Here is a 17,783-nt window from a genome sequence, read left to right on the forward strand (position 1 = left end):
CCTGTGAAAGAGGAAAAACATGACCGAACGGCAATTTGCTATTTGGGAGTAGATCAATTCTACAATCATAGTCTCGATGGGGAGGTAGTGCTTGAGCATTTTTCTCAAGAAAAACCTCAGAGAGATCCTGATAACATAGTGGTGCAATCTCATCTGTCACCACAGACAGGATCTTCCCGAAAGACGGGAGGTTACACGTACCCTCGCAATAGCAAGAGAGGAAGGTCAGGGTCCGTTCCTTCCAATCTATGGTTGGTTGATGTGTGTGCAACCAGGGAAGTCCCAAAACAATGGGAAAGTGGGGTGAAGGTATTAGATCGAAGGTAGTGGTCTCCATATGAGACCCGTTAGTAGTGACTAGGAGTGCCTGTGTCTGATTAGTGATCAGACCAGAGGATAAAGGAACACCGTTAATAAGACTCACTGAGACAGGTTTAAGTTTAGAAATAATAGGAACTTTATTTAAAGCAGCAAAACGTATGTCAATATAATTTCCACAAGATCCTGTGTCAATCATGGCCTTAGTAGTAATCCTGTTCTGGTCCCACTGTAATGTTAAGCAAACAGAAAGGTAAGGGTTAGTGATTGAAGTTGTCAATCCCCCTAGGAGGACATGTGAACACTCACCCTTCTTTTTGTAGACTAGGGGACAGACGTTTATCTTGTGATCCGGGGATGCACAGTACAAGCAGAGATTACCAGATCGTCTTCTGGCTCTTTCCATAGTTGATAGAGGTGGGCGTATGGTTCCTACCTCCATAGGAACGGGGTCAACGGCCGAAATCCGAGAAGAACTGGATAATGGCATTCCCATTTTCTCAGCCTTTCTTTCTCGTAGTCTTCTATCTATGGTGATACTGAGTTGTATCAATGCATCCAGGGTTTTTGGCAGATCCGCTCGGGCGAGCTCGTCTTTAACGGCCTCTGATAGGCCAAGCCTAAATTGGGATTTCAGAGATGCATCATTCCATTCTGAATCAAGGGTCCATCTCTTGAATTCTGCGACAAAGTCTTCTACAGGTCTCCCACCTTGTTTCAAGGATCTTAATTGAAGATCGGCAGTACTCTGCCTATTGGGATCATCATATAGGCTAGTGAGTTCTGCTAGGAACAAGGCATAGGAGTTGAGAAGCTGGTCGCTTTTCTCAAAAAGAGAGTCTGCCCAGGCCCGAGGATCGCCTGTTAGGTAAGAAATAATAGTACAAACCTTAATGTGATCAGTAAGGTAGGTACGGGGTTTTAGCAAGAAAAGTAACTCACATGCGTTTTTAAATTCGCGAACTTTTTTGCGATCGCCTGTAAATACCAAAGGAGGATTTATTTTGGGTTCAGGGGACTGAGCAGTGGTAAGTTGTGTCAGTCTAATTACCTGCTGCGACAAAGCCTGATTGTCTTCTTTTAATTCAGCAAGTGCGTGTATTAACGCAGGTACTTGCTGTTTTAATTGTGTCATCTGAGTGGTTATTTCTGCTGAATCCATTTGTGGTTCGTTCAATCTGTAACGCTCCTGCGTTTTACGTATGATGTGGATTTTCAGCTGCAGAAATATTCCACTTCAGTAGTCATGTAGAGAAACGCTGAGACACCATTCCCAACTCTCAATGACTCATCATGTGTGGATGATCTCAATTCAGCAAGTAAATACACACACTCAATAAGATGTTTCCTAGAGTGACTTATGTATATAGTAACACAGTGATGATAGGCTGAAGAGACAGGTTGGGTAGAGATGGTAGATGACAGACACTTGAAAGGAAATGTTCTTGAAAGTAAGATAGTAGCAGATGGGATGCAGATAGGTTTAGCAATCATGTATGGTAGTAGATGACAGAGTAGCAGGTGGACATACAAGAGAGATCAACCCAGTGCAAGAACAGGTGGTAGTAGGCTCAAGAGCTAGCAATCTTAGATAATGCAGATGTAGTAATAGTCCTTAGTATGCAGAGCTAGATAGTGTAAGCTTTAGTATAAAGGTTATAGAGGTTTCCCCTGTGGGGTACTTATCACTAATAGCAATGTAGCAGAGGAGAGGTTCGGCAAGAGCGGATGATCCGGTAGCGGGATACAGGGATCAGCGCAGCGTGGTTCCGACAGCGAGGTATGCTTGCAAGCATGTGAGCTTCAAGACAGGTTAGCATCAAGGCACAAAGCAGTTTGAACGAACACATGTGAGTGAGAGCCGGCGATCTAAATAGCCATCCAGTCCGGCGCTCAGTGATGACAGCATCAGTCTTAAAGGTGTATGCGCACCTTACCAAAAGAGAATGGTGGGGCGCATACACTTATGAAAGAGTAATTAGGGTACCCAAAGGTACCAGAACATTACAGTAAGACGAGGTCGGGGTAACAGGCAGACAAGGGTAACCAAGGGACAGGCTAAAGGTAAGGGTAACAGGCAAACAGGAATAGTCAGAGAAAAGCCAAAGTCGGTACACAGAAAAGTAGATCAAGCACACGGCAACCAGGAAACAGGAAACAAACACTGTTGAACAGCAAAGCAGACCTGCAGTGCACTGGTTAATATAGACTTCCTGTGATGACCTGGGCGGGGTAGGAACAGGAAGTAGAGGTGATAAAAAGGAACCAGAAATGCAGTCTGACCTCTTATACAGACATGAAGGGACAGGTAAGCTTGCCAATACTCTTGCAAGTCCATGACAAAAGTGTTGTACATTATTATTTTTTCTATTATTTGCACTTTCACTCATTGATATATATGCACTTGTATCAATTATCACCATATATTGACAGCACGTGACACCTTATTATATATTTTTTTTCTATTTATTGTGCATTAAATTCATTTATTTATTGATTGCCATTTACTTGGTTTTATTATTGTACTAGTCACTTTATTTAGTTTATTGCTCTGACTTATTTGCCTCAACTACATGTGACACACTCTAGATACCCACGATATATAATGTTACCACCATTTACCACACATTTCTTTGCATATTTCCATTTATTGGATCAGTGATCCTTTCTTTTCGGTAGACAGCGCCATTCCCCTCCTTTTTTCTTTGTTTACACTTATATAGCCTTTTGGTTATAGACGAGGGAGGCTGCAGCCTACTATTATTTCACCCTTTCCTTAGCACGGAGTATATTCCTTTGTCTGTATTCTTACCATCTGACTTTTTTGGTATCCCATTAAGCCATCTGGTATGGTGACAACTGCTTTTTCGGAATGTACGCATTCCGATCAACCTACTTAAAATGTGTCCTTGTATTCAATTTCCCAACCTGTTTAAATATAACCAAATCTGGGAAATTGACGGCCATTGTGTCAAATGTTTCTGAGAATGTGATATCATATCTGTTTTTGTTCATTTCTTTGAGGAATTCCAGAAAAGTTTATTACGTTCATGCCCACACAATAAGAATATCGTCGATATACCTCTTGTATAATTTTAATTCTGGTCTGGATTTCCCATATATGGCCCCATGTTCCTATCTGCTCATAAATGGATTTTTAATTCATACTTACCTGTAAAATCCATTTCTTGAAGTACATCACGGGACAAAGAGCCATAAATCACCTATAGGTGAAGGACACTGGCAACCAATCAGAATTGATGACCCCTATATAACCCATCCCATACAGGAAGTACCTCAGTTTTGTAGCAAGCAATAAAAGACCCTATAGAACAGGGGAGGGATGTGATGTACTTCAAATGAATTTTACAGGTAAGTTTGAATTAAAAATCTATTTTTCTTTTCGTACATCATCTGACACAGAGCCATAAATCATAACATATGGGATGCCCCAAAGCTATGCAACTGAGGGGAGGGGGACACCAAAACTTATTGCCATCTGACCCTTACAGGAAGGATTACACTGCTGCCTGCAGCACACTGCGGCCAAAAGCAGATTCCTCCTTGGTCCCAACATCCACTCTATAGAAACGAGAGAACGTATGCACCGATGATCAGGTCACGGCCTTGCAAATCTGAGCCATAGAGGCTTGATGGCGATGTGGCCAAGAGGCACCCACTCCTCCGGTAGAATGTGCCTTTACAGGAAAAGGTGGAACCTTTCCTACTAAACCATATGCCTGGGTAATAACCGGCGAATCCAACAAGAAATCGTAAATTTAGATGCTGCCAATCCCTTTCTGGGGCCTTCTGGCTAGTACAAACAAGCTCTCGGTCTTACGAATCTGAGCTGTTTCCTGTAATTAAAATTTAAGTGCATGGATTACATCAAGAGAATGCAATAACTTTTCCTCCTCTGAGTGAGGATCTGGAAAAAAAAAAGTAGTATAAGGTCCTGATTATAATGTCCTGATTCAAATTAAAGGCGGACACTACCTTGGGCGAAAAATCTGGGTGAGGACTTAAAATCATCCTATCATGAAAAAATATCAAGAATGGCTCTTTACAAGAAAGAGCTGCTAGTTCCGATACCCTTCTAGCCAAAGTTATCGTAATAAAAAAGACCAGTTTTCTGGTCAAACGAACCAGGGGAACCTGCCCCAGAGGTTCAAAAGGCTGTTTTTGCAAAACTGCCAACACCAAATTTAAGTCCCAAGGACACAACGGTGGCTTCACTGGTGGCTTCAAAGGAAATATTCCCCGGACGAAGGTTAAAACCAACGAATGGGAAGCGATTGGTTCATGGAAAAAAAACGATAAAGCTGAAATCTGCCCTTTAATCATGCTCAGGGCTAATTTCATATCTACCCCTGCTTGCAGGAAGGATAGAACTCTCCTGATAATATATGTGCGGAGATGCAATTTCCTGACTTCACACTAGGCAATGTAGGATTTCCAGACCCTGTAATAAATATTTCTAAAGACTGGCTTCCTGGCGTTTATCATCGTATGAATTGCGGGGCCAGATAAACCCTAGTCTTCCAAGATTAAGGCTTCAAAAGCCAAGCCTTCAAATTTAGAGACTGTACAGCAGGGTGGAATATCGGACCTTGAAAGTCCGGACACAGTGGAAGAATCCAAGGCCTCGTCACTGCCAACCTCTGGATTTGTGCATACCAAATCGTCCTCTGCCAAGCCAGAGCTACCAGAATTACTGGTTTCCCCACCAGCTGGATCCTGCGCAACAAACGCGATATCAGCTGTACCGGAGGAAAAGCATAGATCAGGGAATACTCCTCTCAAGGAGTCACCAAAGGATCTACTCCGACTGCAAGTGGATCCCTGGTCCTGGACACAAATCTCTCCAACTTGTTGTTGAACCTGGATGCCAACAGATCTAGATCTGGGACCCCCCAGCGTAGGCAGATCAGTTGAAAAATCTCAGGATGTAAGACCCATTCCCCCAAAAACGTCTGTTGATGGCTCAAAAACTCTGCCTGCCAGTTCTCTATTCCTGGAATGAACACTGCTGTCAGGCATGGCACAAATTTCTCTGCCCAGGACAGGATCATATCCACCTCTTTCTGGGCTGATCGACTCCTTGTGCCTCCTTGATGGTTGACATAAGCCACGGCCGTGGCATTGTCGGATTGCACCCTGAAAGGGTGACCCCGAAGTCTGGGCGTCAAGACTTTCAGAGTCCAACTGACTGCACAAATTTCCAAAATGTTGATGGGGAGACGACTCTCTACCCTAGACCATTTCCCCTGGACAGTAGTTTCCTCCAGAACCGCTTCCCAGCCGAAGAGACTGGCATCTGTAGTCACTACCTTCCAGTTCACTGGAATAAAGGATTTCCCCCTCTCCAGATTTCTGGTCAACAACCACCAATTCAGACTCTGTCATACTCTTGGTAGCAGAGATATGGACCAGTCCAAGGACTGAATTTTTGCGTTCCAGGCAGACAGAATGTTGTTCTGCAAGGGTCTGGCATAGAATGGAACATAGGGAATCACCTCGAATGTGGATACCATCTTCCCCAGTAACATCATGCAAATACGTATAGATGGATATCTCAGCCTTACTATAGACCGAACCTGACCCTTCAGGTTGGAGACTCTTCTTGCTGGCAAGAAAATCTTTGCCTGCACCGTGTTGACAGGAAGTCCCAGGTATTCCAGATGCTGGACTGGCTGTAATGATGATTTTGCTAAGTTCAGTATCCAACCCAGACATTCCAATAAATGTACTATCTGAAGGATATTTCGGCTTAGAGCCGACTCCAATCGATCTATTAGTAATAGATCATCCAGATATCCTATTACAGATATCCCTTGGGACCTTAGAACAGCCAATACTGGAGCTAGGATCTTTGTGAACACTCTTGGAGCTGTGGCTAACCCAGAAGGGCAGGGACACAAACTGATGGTTTGCAATCGCAATATGAAGGTACCTTTGATGGGTCTGAAATATAGGCACATTAGGATATGCATCCTTGATGTCTATGCGGAAAGAAAGAACGTTCAGAAACCAATTCAGCGCCTTGAGATTCAAAATAGGTCTCACATCCCCGTTTGGTTTGGGGATTATGAATAGGTTTGAGTAAAAATCCTTGAACCTTTTGTTTTCTGGAACCTCGGTTATCAGCCTCTGAGCTCTCAGCTGGTCCAATGCCTGAAAGAGAGATCTTTCTTTTATCTATTTGTATACTTGGACCTCACAAACCGAGGATGCGGAAACACCCGAAATTCCGGCTTGCATACCTTTTAAATGGTGGAGATGACCCAGTTGTCCTGAATTGACTCTACTCATACCCCTGAGAATTGCAAGAGCCTTCCCCCCACCCAGGTGAGTGGGGGCACCCCTTCACTGAGAGGGCTTAAAGGAAGACTTGGCTGATCTCTGGGCCCAGGGCTTTTTCTGACTTTCCCCCGAAGGCTTGGGTCTGGATGCAGACGGTCGAGGCTGTCACCACTGCCTGGAATTAAAAGCACTGTTATTATGAGTGCTTGGGATCTTAAAGGAAGGACGCCTGCTCTTACTTTTTACAGGTAGCAACGTACTCTCCCCCCTCCCCCCCCTGAGATATTTTGGATATACTTATCCTCATTTTAACCAAAAAGGCGTTCTCTCTGAAAGGGGAAGCTAGCCAGCAATTTTTTACATGGTAATTCCTCACAACAGCTCTTTATCCAAAGGATTCTGCGCATATCCACAAGACAGGTTAAATTCTTGTTAACCGAAGAAATGGCTGCATCCACAGTGGGAATTTTCCACCTCTTAGAAAACTTATCCTCCATAGGATATAACAATGAAAACCTTTTAGGAGGAACAAACATCCTATCAGGATGATCCCAATGATTATACACTTCTTGCTCCAAGAATGGATGTATGGGAAACTTCCGAGGATTCTGAGGAGGGCGCAATGAGCCTAGGGAGGAAAAAGAGGTTTCAGTTGTCTCTAATGGTGGAAGTTTTAGCTCAGCCCGGACCATCTCAGCAAAAGACTGGATAAACAATCTCTGAGATTGAGAAGCTGATAGAGATTCCTCTGACTCTGACTCCCCGGAAGTGGAAATTTCAGCTTGACCTTCTATAGGGTCACCCTCAGCTACATCTTCCACATCCTCTGCCCAATCCTGAACTGATTCAGGGGGCGGCTCAGGAGAGGAGGATCTAACCTGCTTCTTTCCTTCATGTGGTGCTGCAATCATGTCAGCAATCCTACCCTCTAGGCTGGCTAATGCCGATGCCAAATCATTCTTGGTAACATAGGCTGTGTACACGGAGTAGCTACTTTGCCTGACAACTGTAATGGCTCAGATTGGCTAGATGCCTCTGGCTTATCAGGAGGAGTAGAAAGATTGGAAGCATGACTAGGACCTTCAAGGCCTGGCAGTGGCCTCATAGTGCCCTTTCCAACTGTGCTCCCTCCAGCCCTTTTTCAGGCAGATATTGCTTTAGTTTGTTTGAGTTTGTCTTGCTAAAAAAGACCTTTAAAGTGTACTCAAGGTCTGTGCCAAGCTTATACCGCCTAATGCACACAACACTGAAAATCCTAAGATACAGGACCTATTTTGCCAGTAACATACACAGTGACTCAGCTGCTGCTGCTCTCTGTTCCTTTCAGCCTGTGACAGAGGATTGTGTGTTGGAGACAGTTCCTTGCAGAATGCGCCCTTTTATGCATGTGCGGCGTGGTGCGTGGCATCCACATGCATGCCAAATCGCATTAGAATGCGCCCACCACACGGCGTACGCCTCTTACCAAAGGTGAAGATTCCCACGCGTGCGTGCGAATAGGCCCACGCCATAGACACGTAATCAAAGCAGGGTGACATGCGGATGCTTATGCACCAGGGCAAACACAACAAACAAATGGGGGTGAGAGCAATTTAGGCTGAATCTTGTTTGACACAGCTGATACTTTTCAGGTGATCAACTCAGGGTAAGAAACAGTGTAACAATATGCTTTAAACATACTTTAAACATACTTTGCATAAACCTGCTACAATAAATGTAATTACAAGCAGAAATACACTTAGCACAAGTTGCTGTAATCTTATTTAAAGGGAACAGTGCATAAAATATTTAAAATTTTGCAATTTTAACCCCTTAAAGTTTGTTTGCTGTGTAAATATTTAAAATGGACTCACCAGTCCTGCTGCAGGAAACTGCTAAAAGAAAGAATCCAATCTTCATCCTTCACAGTGAGCATTGTCTTGGAGACCTTCAAGGACTGGTTTCACTATATAAGAGGGGCCATGGCCTTGGACCTGTAGAGAACCCTGCACGGAGTGCCTTTGGGCTTTGGTATTCCAAGGGTCCGGATCCCATGGTCCAGCGCCTATAAAGACAGCGTTACAGGCAAAACCTCGTATCTGCTTCCCGAGGCTCAAGTACCATCCTTTTAGTCCATTGACTGTTTTAGATGGATCCAATAGGTAGCCCCTTGGATCCAGTGATCTTTGTTTGGGGTATTTTAGCATAAACTTCTTTCTTCTTCTTTGAAACATGACAAACATGTGAAGCACCTCTCCACAGTGACCTTCACCTTTTAGACACTGGCGAAAATACTGAGGTACTTCCTGTGTGGGAGGGGTTATATATTCATCAATTCTGATTGGTTGCCAGTGTCCTTCACCTATAGGTGGCTATATAACCCATATGTTATGATTTATGGCTCTGTGTCCTGTGATGTAGGAAAAGAAAAATATATTTGCTACTGAGGGTGCATATTTGGCCCCCATAGCTACTCCTTTTTTCTGTCTGTAGTAGTTTCCATTATACCATAATTTTTTTTTGCTCATAGACAAATCCAAGGCCCTGAGCAAAAATTCCATTTCCATTTAAAGGAATGTCTTTTGATGAAGCCCTGGAAGGTGGGGCGAAACGCATTGACGTATTTCTGGTTATACTGAAACCATTGATGTCACTTCCTGTCCCCTGTGGAACACATGCCTGTACGGCGTTCCCGGAAGAACTTACGGCCAGACTGTGTCTTTGATCTAGTAAATTCTTCCTACCTTTTGCGCAGCAATAAAGTATTAACATATTTCATGATGGTAGCCTTCTATTTGTGTTTTTGAGCCTCTGAGAGATCATACTACTGGTGGGGAACAGAGTGCTATACCTGCAAGGAGGATTGGTGACATACATCTACTACCCCTAAAGCTGTTTTGACCGCAGACTGAAACAGCCGTGGGAACCAATACTTCCGGTGAGTGGGGACACAAAAGGGGAGTTGAGTATCCCGCACTGGCTAATGAGTCTTTAAGCACCTTGGCACCTTCTTTGGCACATTTATACACTTTTTGAAGCACTGAAGCACTCCTAATCATGGAATATTGAATTTTTGGCACCATATTATATTTATTAATTTACTGTACCTTTATGGACTTTTGTAGCACAGATGCACTTTTTGTGGAATATTGAATAAATTTTTTTGCACAATTTTGTATTTATTCATTATCTACTCTTTGTTTTTTATTATAGCACTGGCACATATTTATATTTTAGGCAAACGCTTTTATATTTATATTACTCTAAGAAATAAGCTAGCAAAAATGTTATAGACCTCCCAAAAAAACAACCACATTTTTGGATCAAGTGTGATTTTTAAATTGTGGGGGATGTGTAGCATGTAAAACCATTCAAAATAAGAAAAGGAAAACCACCCACTTTGAATCACAGACTAAAGGGGCAACATTCAAGATAGATAAGTTAATATCTTGCGAAAGCACCCATGTAACTTATCTTCTTGAATGTCCATGCAAGCTTGAATATGTGGGGAGGACCACAAGAAAGCAACTAATTTGGACACGGCTGAACTGGGTGTGGTGTGGGATTCTGCGAAGGCCTTTCTGCGAGGGCAGTTTAGTTACCTGATAAATAACATTAAATCCTCTACTAAGGCATGGGAGAATACCGTACTGGATGAGGTGACTAAGGCGGAGGCGGCTTATGTCAATGACCCTTCGGAGGAGTCTCAACGCTCCTGGCTGGCAGCTCAGTCCCTCTCTAAGACGGTAACTCTACAGCGGGCTGAAAACAAGCATTTTTTTCTACAGAAGAAACATTTTGAGGAGGGGGAGAGTACTGGTCATGTATTGGCTATGCTGGTTCGTTCCCAACAGCCAGCAGCTTTTATTACCACTCTGAGGGACCCTTCGGATGTCCAGCTGAGTTCCACTCCTGAGATTTCTAGGGCTTTGCGTGAGTTCTACATGGATCTATACTCCTCTAAGGTGTCGGCCCCCCCAGCAAGTGGTGAAGGACTTCTTGGACGCCTGCGACTTGCCGGCGCTCTCTGCCCGGGAAGCGGAGGCCCTGGATGCTCCCTTAACTGCAGATGAGCTCCTCATGGCATTGAAGGCCGCTCCACGGGGTAAGTCCCCGGGTGTGGATGGCCTGCCATCTGAGGTGTATGGGCGGTATTCTGAACAGCTGGTCCCCGTGCTCTTGAGGGTGTTTAATGACGCTCTCCGGAGAGGGTCCCTGCCTGACTCTATGTGCGAGGCTATTGTGGTCTTGATCCCCAAGCCTGGTAAGGATCAAATGCTAGCTGACTCTTATAGGCCCATCTCCCTATTGACCTCGGACGTTAAACTCCTAGCTAAAATACTGGCCACTAGACTGTCTGCGGTTGTGCAGAGCATTATCCACAGGGACCAATCGGGCTTTATCCCCACGAGAACTATGGCTTTGAACCTGCGGCGCCTGTTCCTTAACCTTCAGCTCCCTGTGGATAATCCTGGCAATAGAGCGATCTTTTCCCTAGACGCAGCTAAGGCCTTCGACAGTGTCAAATGGCCTTACCTCTGGCTGGTGCTGAGGCGTTTTGGAGTGGGGGACACTTTCATTAATTGGGTTAAACTGTTGTATGCCAATCCTAGAGCCAGACTTAGGGTCAATGGGGACCTGTCGGAACCCTTCTGTTTGTTCCGGGGCACTCGGCAGGGGTGTCCGCCTTCGCCCCTGTTGTTTGCCATGGCATTGGAGCCGCTAGCGGCTCGAATCCGGACTCACCCGGAGATTGTTGGCTTCCGACGGGGCCCTCATGAGGATGTTGTTTCTTTATACGCCGACGATACCTTACTTTATTTGGGGGACACGGGGAGGTCGCTGAGTGAGGTCATGAATTTGATTGACTTTTTCGGTTCCTTCTCCGGGTTCTCTATAAACTGGGATAAGTCGGTTCTTCTGCCTCTGGACCCTATCACGGCCCCCTTACCGGAGAGGGCTAGGGATGTACGTGTGGTTGACCAGTTTAGATACCTGGGTGTCCAGGTGACCCCAGATGTCGGACGTTACTTGGAACTTAACCTAGTGCCCCTGCTCCACAAATTTCGACTTAAATGTACAGCTTGGTGTAAACTCCCTCTGTGGGTGGCGGGAAGGGTCAATCTGGTCAAAATGATTTGGGCTCCTCAGCTCCTCTATGTACTCCACAATGCCCCTCTCTGGATTCCGAGACGCTGGTTCCTGCGTGTGGAAACCTTGTTTTGTGAACTAATCTGGAAAAAAAGGGTGGCCCGTATTAGATTGACTACACTTCAGATGAGTAAAGACTGGGGGGGGCCTGGCGGTTCCTAGCCCCAGGGTGTACTTTCTCGCCTCCCAGGTTCAGCACCTGGGTGGCTGGGAATTGCCTGATCCCTCTGATCCCATCCGTGCTCTCCTGGTTCCCCCTGACTCACCGTACACTGCATTTGCGCATTTAAAGGCGGGGTTCCCGCACTTACAGGCCTCGCTCCCGACGATCAGACTTCTCCTCACTTTATGGCACTGTGTGCGAAAAATTCTGCGAATACAGGGGTTCTTCCATGGTACTTTACTGTGGCGGAACTCCAACTATCGGGAGTTGTGTATATAAAATTGTGCGCAGGATCTGTGAAATTAATAAAGCTGCAACCTTAGAGCCAAATGGGGGTGAATAGTTGTGTAAAAAATCAGGTGCGCTAAATTAATATATGTCACAAATCAGAAAGTGGAATATGACACTATAATAAGTATCTATAACACTCCTGTGATGTGTGCCTGGGTTAATGTACAATGAACTGTGTATACAATGTAAAAAAGGGTATACACTCATGTGTGAGGGAACATAAATAGTGGTTGGTAATGAATGAAATCGTGTTAAATAATATGTCACTCAGGTGAAAATTAAGAATGCACACAAACGTACACAATGAAATAATTCTCAACGGAATAGTAACACTCAAATCAATTTGTCACCACTACATAACGTGTACAAAGGGGAAAGGGGGAAAGGTGCATATAGTCCCAAATATTCCAAAACAAGTATGTGGCGGGATCCACAAGGAAGATTCCACTAGACTTGTCAGGTGCAGATAGATTCCACCACCGTATTGGGGACTGGCCCCTTACCAGAAGGAAGAAGATTCAAGGGCGTAATGTCAGCTCAGACGTGTAGTAAATACTCAGGAGGGAAAGTGAATCACTCAAGTAGGAGGTTCAGCCTCTTACCAGATTACAAAATAGCAGGGCTAATGTCACACTCTTATCTTGGTCCCTCTCCACAATCCTGGTCATCCACACTCTGGGCGATAACTCTCTGCTGTCACAGGTGAAGTCTCCCACAAGTATCTTAGACTTATGGGTTGTTCACCTAGGCAAGGATGATGTGACTTTTCTCATGGGATGCCTTCTCATGGGATCCTAGGGAAGCTGCAACCTTTAAATCCTGCCTTCTGTTGCTGCATGTTCCATTATGTGCAGGGCTGCCTGGAAACAAGATACACTTCCATACCATGGTATGCTCCAATTTTTTTGGTGCGAAAATCTTTGTATATTTTGATTTTGTGCTCACATATATGTCACAAGGTTGTTCATTTTTTTGATTTTTTTTTTTTTTTTGTCTTTTTTTTTTTCCCTCCTGAGTATTTACTACACGTCTGAGCTGACATTACGCCCTTGAATCTTCTTCCTTCTGGTAAGGGGCCAGTCCCCAATACAGTGGTGGAATCTATCTGCACCTGACAAGTCTAGTGGAATCTTCCTTGTGGATCCCGCCACATACTTGTTTTGGAATATTTGGGACTATATGCACCTTTCCCCCTTTCCCCTTTGTACACTTTATGTAGTGGTGACAAATTGATTTGAGTGTTACTATTCCGTTGAGAATTATTTCATTGTGTACGTTTGTGTGCATTCTTAATTTTCACCTGAGTGACATATTATTTAACACGATTTCATTCATTACCACCCACTATTTATGTTCCCTCACACATGAGTGTATACCCTTTTTTACATTGTATACACAGTTCATTGTACATTAACCCAGGCATACATCACAGGAGTGTAATAGATACTTATTATAGTGTCATATTCCACTTTCTGATTTGTGACATATATTCATTTAGGGCACCTGATTTTTTACACAACTATCGGGAGTTGTCTAGGTTGGAGGGAGTGGGGTGCTGGGAGTCACGGGGCCTGGCATTTGTTGCACAGATTTTCCGCAGGGACGGGGTATTGAAGTCTTTTCAGGAACTTCAGCATGAGTTTGACATCCCTAGGCAGTTATTTTTTAGATATCTTCAGTTGCGACATGCTATAGATACCCAGTCACGGACGGTCCCCCTTAGACTAGCGGAACACACTCTGACGACGGATGTTTTCAGGTCCACTGACAGACGAGGTATGATCTCTCGAGTTTACCTTACTTTGTTGGCTGCCATACAGGACCCAGCCTCTCTTCCGGCCCGAGCCGGGTGGGAGAGGGACTTGGGCCCTATTGATGGGGAGACGTGGGACCTGTGTCTCTCCTCGATACCATTGGTTTCGGTGTCAGCATCGCAGAAGGTTTCCCACTTATTTTTGTTTCATAGGGCATACCGCACTCCGGTTCAGCTGTTCAAATGGGGGCGTAGGGACAGTGATACCTGCCCCAAATGTAACAGGGATCAGGGAACGCTGATCCATATGCTTTGGCGGTGTCCCAAACTATTTAGATATTGGGGTGAGGTTATTGACTCTATATCCAGAGTTTATCATTTTACATTGCCCAGAGATCCAGTTGTGTGTCTACTTGGGGCGCTGGAGGATGAAACGTTAACCCCTAATGCCCATACGGCGGTCCTTAGACTGCTCTATGTGGCACGCAAGCTGATTGCTCGATATTGGATTACCTCCAGGGTCCCAACGACGGCGCAATGGATTGACCTTAATAATAATTTGTTGATCAGAGAAAAAGTTACCTACCAGCATCGTAGGGCACATAAAAAGTTTTCCTCCTTATGGCAACCATGGTTGGATGATCCGACCCGGGCCCCACCCCAGCTGGTGATGGACAGGCTCTTGATGGGATAAGTACGGTGTATCTATTGCTTGTGACATGTTCTGTTTTACCTTGCTCTCCAGTGGTGCTATCTCCCCCTTCCCTTTCCCACCCTTAGTTTCTTTGTTTGTTAGTCTACTACTCCTGATCCTACACATTGTGTTTTATTACCTGTAAGTGTTATGGTTGCCTTAACAGTTTTGATGTGATTGAGCCACGATATTTGCACTGTGTTCACTCTACCACTATTGCACTTTCTGGTACCTGTGCCCTGCCTGTATGTAATGCTCGATATTTCGAACCTTTCTGCGTTGGTTGTATCTCTTGTGTACCAGTTATACCTTGTACCTTTTTCTATTGCTGTTTGCACTTTGGAATCATTTGTGCTCAATAAAAGTTTATTTTCTTGAAAAAAAAAAAATAATATAAAAAAGGCGTTCAAACATGACAGTTTATCCAATCATTTTAGATTGGCCCATAACCGAGATCCCACATTGTTGAAGTTTTGTGGAATAGATAGTCCTACCTAATTGAAGGGGAGGGGACATAAAAAAGGGTATATCCCAAAATAAAACCAAATGGATATACTTGTTAAATACAATGAGCCCTAAGGGGTTGAACATTGAACTAGACCTCAACTGTTTTTTATTGAATTGGTAAGGTTTCCATAACAACTAATTGTTTTTCAATAGGTCCTTTGGGTTCACTATTTACAGAGTGATCCAAGATCTCAATAGGACAATATCTTTCAATACATATAATTGTCACATATTATATTTAATACATTTAAAAAAAAAATTTTATTGCTGGAATTGTGGCTTTTTGGACTTTTCCGTTTTATATAAAAAAATGTATATTTTATTTTTTATTAAAGGAATTTTTTATTATTATTTCTCATCACACAAAAATATTATTTTAATATTTTTTATTTTTTTTATTTCAAATGTCCTTATCTGTATTTTCATAAATTAATCTATAATAGATGAAAATCTTTTTGCAATACAATATATATCAATTTTAGACACAACGACTTATAAAGACTTCCTAATATCCCATTGTTTTCATAATTAGTTCATCTAGCTGGGTTTGCAGATTTAATTGGAATGGATCTTTAGAAATAAAGATACACATATAATATGCAAAAAACAATTGTTATAAGCAATAGTATGAGAAAGTAATAGGACATGATGTATATTGAATATGTAAATAATAATAGTTATTAGTATTAGGATGATTAGGACCATCGGTTTTAGCATATCATATGTTGTAATTGCATTATTAGTGGCACTGTATTTGCGCTGTGGTTTATGGTTTATATATTTTTTTCACTGTGTGATGAACAACAGGAATTTATTAATTTAAGAGCGCAGACACATGTAACGCAGGTTTTTATATAGAAAATATTTTTTCTTAGTGTTGCCAGGCTGTGTAGGATCAATCAGGTGGCAGTACAGCAACCCTCAAGACTGGCTGCATAAACACAGGTCATGTTGAGGTTGATATTTAGGACTTCAAATCAACAGTTGTAGCAACTAGATTTCACTTCTTTAAATTAGCTAAATTTAAAGGCGTTCTTTAAATTAGTTAAATTAGCTTATTTATTATAATCATTTTATAGTGCTGACAAACCTGGCAGCGCCCTACAGAGTACACTGATATACGCATTGAATCCTGAAATCAAAAGAGTTTGCAATTCAATGTCTCTACCAACCTTATACTGTAAAAAGCCACACGGAAAGAATGCTGGTCCTTTAACCAGTTTGCTGTTCACATGTGAGAAAAGTTTTTAATTGGCAGCTGTGGTTAACTGCACCTTGCACTAATTTTAAACCAAATAGTGTCCCATTATCTTTACATTTTCTAATGTTGCATAATAAAAAAATATTACCCCATTGGGTAGGACATTAATGGCTCAAAAACTTATAAACTTTATTATAATTGCATAAAACATTATAATAATGTTTATATGTTTTTAAGTAAAGTGCCTCTTTTTTAAGCCATTAAAGTCTCACCTGATGGGGGAATATGCTTGCATCATGTTACAAATATAGGGATGTTGGCTAGTATAACAGGAAATATCTGATTTTGCAAATGTTGGTTTATGTCACCTTAAGAACCAGAACTGCAAAGACAGTGATTGACAGAGAACTTGGAGGCTTGGTATGTTCACACAAAATGAACACAGGCGATATGCAAGACTTGCGCTTTTTAATTTTGCGTAATTGCTTTTTCTTCCCCACAAACAGCATTTTTAGCATTGTTTAGTAATGAAACCAGATATTCCTGTAGACTTTAAGGTGTGACGACTCAACATCCGCACGTCTTTTTTCTCTACACAGGTATCCTACCACATATTACAATGGAAAAATGAATATTCTAATTCAAATTTGCATTGAAGAAAAAATTCACCCCTCTACAAAATATTAATATTCATGAATGTGAGAGACAGAAGATCAGATTACCAATGTCTCCTATCATTTGGATTTTCTGACACTAAGGTAGGTTGGATTGATTGTATTAATCTTACAAATAGAAATAACTTCCCTATACATGCAGAAAACTTTCTTGTAATTTAGTGACATATTTGAAAAAGCAGTACAACAGCAAATTGACAAGATGAGTATATTGTCCCTCACCAGCTAAACGCACCAGTCTACAGCATTCTGAGCAATGAATGAATAGGTTATTGCGTTTTGTGTGCTGCTTGATCATTTTAAATAAACACAGATGTGTTTACTGTGAAGATTACAGCAACTGTTTATTTTAGTGACCGTGAAATCACGCGGCAACAAAATCTGGTAGTAAATCTCTGTGCAAGTGGAACCTGATGCTTCCCTCTTTCATAGAGGGGAGGGAGAAATAAAACGGCTGTGTGTGAGAAACTGTAGTGCTGGTGCATCAGACCAGTATTGGGGCATGTTCTGGAATGCCGGCGACCTGTATTAGGACCAGAATTTATCTTGCCGCCCTTTGTTTTTGGATAAATATCTGCCCATATATAAGGCAACCTAAAATTACTTTTATCAGTTTAAAGTGTACCTGCAGTCAATAATAAGCACCACGCGCACACACACACACACATCTATCTATCTATCTATCTATCTATCTATCTATCTATCTATCTATCTATCTATCTATCTATCTATCTATCTATCTATCTATC

This window comes from Pelophylax lessonae, assembly GCF_965119305.1.
Source record: "Pelophylax lessonae genome assembly, chromosome: 9".
Lineage (NCBI taxonomy): Eukaryota > Metazoa > Chordata > Amphibia > Anura > Ranidae > Pelophylax > Pelophylax lessonae.